This window comes from Saccopteryx bilineata, chromosome 2 (assembly GCF_036850765.1).
Source record: "Saccopteryx bilineata isolate mSacBil1 chromosome 2, mSacBil1_pri_phased_curated, whole genome shotgun sequence".
In the NCBI taxonomy this organism is placed as follows: domain Eukaryota; kingdom Metazoa; phylum Chordata; class Mammalia; order Chiroptera; family Emballonuridae; genus Saccopteryx; species Saccopteryx bilineata.
The window spans coordinates 80673794-80679659 of NC_089491.1; the positions used below are offsets into that span (position 1 = coordinate 80673794).

Below are 5866 nucleotides of genomic sequence, written 5' to 3' on the forward strand. Positions count from 1 at the left end.
CTCTCTAATGCTAATCTCAGGAATTGAGAGAGAGCAAGTTCCCAGCTGCCCCATTTTATAGTGTAGATATCAAAACCTTTAATTCAATATACAAACAAGGAAGTCTCTGATACAAAGTCACTTAGGGAGGGAAAGGCTTAGTCTTAAAACTAAGCCTTAGGGTATAACAACCCTGCCTGCTTACAGCCTGTCCCCCACACCCAATGCAAACTATAAGCGAGTAAACCTATATATCATATTTACAAACTAATTTGACCAACACCCATCTAATCAGAACTGCACAAATATATCGTCATTTGCGTCTATACCAGTTGGAACAGCCTGATTCAGGCCAGTGAGAACTGTATGAATTTGGAAACCTCATTTGCATGAAGTTGGATCAACTAGAATCTGGGGCAGGAACTTATATATAAAAGGTGGCATCCTCTTTGTCTCTGTGGAGCACCTTTTCAGTTTCCACCAGAGGCTGTGATTCCTTAGTTTGCAAACTGTTCATGTGAATAAAGTCTCTCCATTTCCTGATACAATTTTTGGGAATTTTTGTTGATACTATCAAGTAAAACTTCCCTGTAAGACCCATGAAGAAGGAGTCTATATTTCACTTACCTAACACACTGCCTTACATATTACCAATGTTCAACATGTAAAAAATAATCTAAAAGAAACCACTTTAAAATGGAGTCCAAGAAATATTCCCAGTAGAGAAACTGCCTTGTGGAGGGAGCAGGTCTCCCTTCTCCCTTGAGAGGGGAGGAACCAGAAGACTACAAGGGAAAGGAGCCAGCAGGGATAACTGCGTCGGCCAGTTATAAATAAACTACATCCCATAGTTCTCTAAATGGTTGATTAGAGCTGCTTGCAACACAAAGCAAGAAAAGCAGGATATGTATGTAGCTACGACCAGTGATCTGGAAACCCCTTCCCCCTTGCTGACCTCACCAAAACTCCCCCACCCCTCTCCTTGAGTCCTGGGAAACCTTAAACAAAGGAATCACGTGCCCATTGCTTGGGTATGTAAAGGTATGTAACCTGTAAGAAAATCTAATTTGGGGAGCTCGTGTTTTGGTGCTACGAGGCTCATGTGCTCCCTCAGCTACTAATAAATTCTCTTTTCTTCATTAATCTGAGTGTCTCCTCCAATGAGGTCGTTTTCCTGCAACACTCAAAACTTTGTAATGTTGAAACTGGGCAAGATAACCTTCGGACTGGGCTGAAAACAGCACTGTATTTCAAACAATTGTGTTATTAATACCAGATCTGAACATTAAAGACATTCTTTAGCATTAGCATCACTAGGTTAGCTTATCTGCACCTATAGAAAGTCCTTCCTTAACTTCTTAAGACCATAGAAATTCATTCCTTCTACTCATGTAATTATTCCCCTTCCCTTTTTAATAAATATCCCTTGCTTTACCTCCTAATTGAAATACTATTTGGGTTTCTACCTGGATCAGTTCTTCCTTTTTTTTTTTTTTTTTTAAATATGGAACGCTTCACGAATTTGCATGTCATCCTTGCGCAGGGGCCATGCTAATCTTCTCTGTATCGTTCCAATTTTAGTATATATGCTGCCGAAGCAAGCACCCTTTTATTTTTTTCAACAGTTTTTCTTTTCTTTTTTTTAAAAGATTTTATTTATTGGCCTGATCTGTGGTGGTGCGGTAGATAAAACGTTGACGTGTAATGCTGAGGTTTCAAACCTTGGGCTTGTCTGGTGAAGGCACATATGGGAGTTGATGCTTCCTGCTCCTCTCCCCATTCTCTCTCTCTCGCTCTCTCTCTAAAAATGAATAAATAAAATCTAAAAGAAATTTATTAAAAAATATTTTATTTATTGATTTTACAAAGAGAGGAGTGGAAAGGGAGCATTAAGTATCAACTCATAGTTACTTCACTTTATTTGTTCATTGCTTGTTTGTTGTATGTGCCTTGACTGGGCAAGCCCAGGGTTTCTAACCAGTGACCTCAGCATTGCAGGTTGCAGGTTGAGGCTTTATCCACTGTGCCATCACAGGTCAGGCGATCAGTGATTCCTGAATAGTTATTCTTTCGGATCTCTAATGCTTGTTGCCTCTCACTTTTTGGCCTTCTATTTTTAGGTCAACCGATAAATAGATGAATAAATGAATTAAGATACAATTTATATCTTAAAGGGTAAATTTTATGGTGTGTAAATTATATCTCAAAAAAAGAGAGATACAGTTGGTAAGGGTGGTATCCCAGTGTCGACATAGAATGTCCAAACCTGTAGAGAATTTTTTAAAAATTTGAATCAAGCAGCGTATATGTCTGGAAGTAAGATCTCAACAGACTGAAAAAAAAATGCTTCTAAAAATAACAGTTTATAGTTTATTTGATACATTTAAAATTAAGAAAGGAATGTAGAAAGACTACATGAAAGTGGAAGAAAGCAAGTCAGGGATCAGACAGGTTAAGATTATGTGCTCTCTTGAGGGTGGTCTTCCTTTAGAAGAGTCTGAAAAGAGGCATATCAAAGGTTTGTTAACCTAGTCAGTGGTCGGCAAACTCATGAGTCAACAGAGCCAAATATCAACAGTACAACGATTGAAATTTCTTTTGAGAGCCAAATTTTTAAAACTTAAACTATATAGGTAAGTACATTCCTTATTGAGGTAGCGCCCGCACATGGTATTTTATGGAAAAGCCACACTCAAGGGGCCAAAGAGCCTTATGTGGCTCGTGAGCTGCAGTTTGCCGACCAGGGACCTAGATGCACAGAAATAATAGTGTAAAGCCAGTATTTGTGGCTGCCATTAAAGCCACTTGGCCAATGCAGGTTCAGATTTGATTCAGATCAATCATAAAGAATCAATTGAGCCAAAAGCTGATGGTCTATTTTTCTTTATTCTAGATTCGCACTTGGCAAGAGAGTAAAAACAAACACACTGGGCTCCAAAACCCACTCATTCAGCGCTCACAAATCTACTGACTCATCTGAGTTTTCCTAGAATCAAAGGCTTCCACTTCACCAGTCTTATTCACCTCTGTTCCCCACCTCCTTCTCCTCCATGAACTGGCTTCTCCTTCCCCCATTCCGCCATTTTGGCTGCCTCGTCCATGTGGCTTCCCTGCCCTACCACACCATGGGCTCTTCCTCTCTACAAGAATGTGATCACTCACTTCAATTGGCCTCCTAGCTGCTCCTTTTAAAACCTTTTGGCGTGAGAGCCCCTCCCCCAGCATAAAAGGCAATCAGCTGCCCATGTGGGCAGCAGCCATTTTTAACAGGGTGAACAAAATAGATCTTATCTGCCCGAGAAATGGACAGGGATTGCTTAAGGCAAAGATAAGTCTTTTACTAAAGACATTACTTGCTGGAGGTGTGACAACATACCAGGCATGCCCAGTCAGGAATTTTTGATCAGATCATCACATGAGGACCCCTTTTTTCATCCATACCAGGAACACACAAGAGTTTAAGCTTCATGAGGGGAGAGCCCATGTCTGGTTGGTTCACTACAGTAACCTTATCACAAATTTAGTATATGCCTAGGACATTGCTTATGAAATACAATGTGGGACAAAAAAGTAGGTTTACAGTTGTGAGTACACAAAACACAACTTATTTTATAGTATTGTTTTTATTATTTTCCATATGAACTGTAAACTTACTTTTGCCTAATCCTACATTTGAGTAAATGAATGAACAAACAGTGAAAGGATGACAAGTCAATTCTCTGTAAATATACCTGAAAATGGAATAGACAATCAGCTACCTGTGGAGAACCTACTCTTCTTTAATCCCTGAACTTCCGTGAAATTAAGGATAAATTTACCTGACATTGAGAAGGATCAGAAGCTGATGCGACTAGATATCATATAATGCTTAACATAACTTAATTATTTTAAGTTAAATTTCAATAATTTATACCATAAAAATGGGGTAAACTTCAATCTAATATGGGTCTGTCTTACACTTTCTCTTTCTGAAATATTTTTAGAAATACTACTTATATTGTCTATTAAAAAGTCCCTCTGCATGAATCCTGCCATGGAAGGCCAGGGCGATATTGGAAAAATAAGTTTATCTTTGGCCTTTTCCGGATTCTTTTTTCATCCCACAAGAAGCCATAACTTTATTAATGATAGAAACAGTACAAATTTTAAACCAAGCTACAATTATTCTTTTGAAACACCAAAGAAAGGTCATCCTTTTTAGATGGTTACATTGTTAAATTTTTTTGGTTACATTGTTAATTTAATAGCATTTACTATATCATTGCTGTTGTTCTTCATTGGGGCACAGACCACCTTTGCTCTGGACACATGTGCTTGTGACATGACCAGTTCTATTCCTTACCTTCCACACCTGTTTCATCAACCTCTTCTTCATCTTCTGCTTCTACGGTTGGAGTCTATGTGCTTTCTTGAATGTTTGGGACAGCTTCACTTTGAACTTAGAACTTCTCAACAGTTACTACCTGATTTATCTTGGCTAAATCCTGAATCCTAGTTCTCCCAAAACTATGTAGGTATGTGAATCAGGGCTCTCATAGACATCTGGTTTGGTGATGACAAAGAGAATATTCCTAGGTTTTCTAATAGTGACCATAGTAACCTCTGTAACTTGTCAAAGAACCAGTTTGGACATAGCCTACCATGCCTTTTTTTTTTTTTTAACATGAGGCATGTTTTTTTATTTTTTATTTATTCATTTTTAGAGAGGAGATGGAGAGACAGAGAGAGAGAAGGGGGGGAGAAGCTGGAAGCATCAACTCCCATATGTGCCTTGACCAGGCAAGCCCAGGGTTTCGAACCGGCAACCTCAGCATTTCCAGGTTGACGCTTTATCCATTGCGCCACCACGGGTCAGGCTTCTTTTTTTAAAAAATATATTTCTCTCTCTCTTTTTTTTTTTTTTTACACAGACAGAGAGAGTCAGAGAGAAGGATAGATAGGGACAGACAGACAGGAACGGAGAGATGAGAAGCATCAATCATTAGTTTTTCGTTGCGCATTGCAACACCTTAGTTGTTCATTGATTGCTTTCTCATACGTGCCTTGACCGCGGGCCTTCAGCAGACCGAGTAACCCCTTGCTGGAGCCAGCGACCTTGGGCTCAAGCTGGCGAGCTTTTACTCAAATCAAATGAGCCCTCGCTCAAGCTGGTGACCTCGGGGCCTCAAACCTGGGTTCTCTGCATCCCAGTCCGATGCTCTACCTACTACGCCACCACCCGGTCAGGCCCATGCCTTCTTTTTAATCTTTTCTGTTTTGCTTTACTTACTAGTTCCTCATCCATTTCAGCTACTGATGTCAGCTGGGCTTGTTGCGTGGTTGCCTGTGTGGAAGATTGTTCCTGGAGCTCTGGTGTTGATTAGTCACTGTATGATTCTGTACCAGACCCTGTCTCAGTCTAGGGCCATGGCAACTCCTGCTCTGTAGCAGGGACGGTTCTGGTGGCTTCACCGGCATTTTGTTTAGGGAATGTAGAGTCAAGATAGTGTCAGAAAGAGAATGAGAACCAGGACTTTTTAATTTAAAAATATCTTAGCATAATATTTGATACATACAAAAGAATGTGTTATGTGAAATGTGTTACAAAAAGATGTGTTCTGCTTAAGAACAGAACATTACCAAATCAGGATTTACTTCCTTTGGGGATCTTATACCTATTTTAGAAGAATTCTGGCTTCCAGTTATCTGGCATTAATATAAAAAGTTTGAAAAATATATTCAATAACATGCTACCTGCTGAGAATAACTTTAGCTTTTACTATTTTTGGGCACATAAATGTTTTATAGCATTTTTTTTTCTGATGATAAAAGTATATGTAGTCATTGTAGAAAATTTTGAAAATATGAAAACATGTAAAGAAAATAAAAATAGGCCCTGGCTGGTTGG

The 5866-nt window shown here is 39.2% G+C and overlaps 1 non-coding gene and 1 pseudogene across 1 annotated transcript; both read right to left on the minus strand.

Annotated features, from left to right (window-relative positions):
* Positions 1–1477: 1477 nt before the first annotated feature.
* Positions 1478–1584, minus strand: LOC136327866 (U6 spliceosomal RNA). Its single transcript, XR_010729926.1, has one exon. It is a non-coding gene; the product is annotated as a U6 spliceosomal RNA (small nuclear RNA).
* Positions 1585–4206: 2622 nt separating this feature from the next.
* Positions 4207–5437, minus strand: LOC136322249 (nascent polypeptide-associated complex subunit alpha-like; annotated as a pseudogene).
* Between the last annotated feature and the right edge of the window lie 429 nt (positions 5438–5866).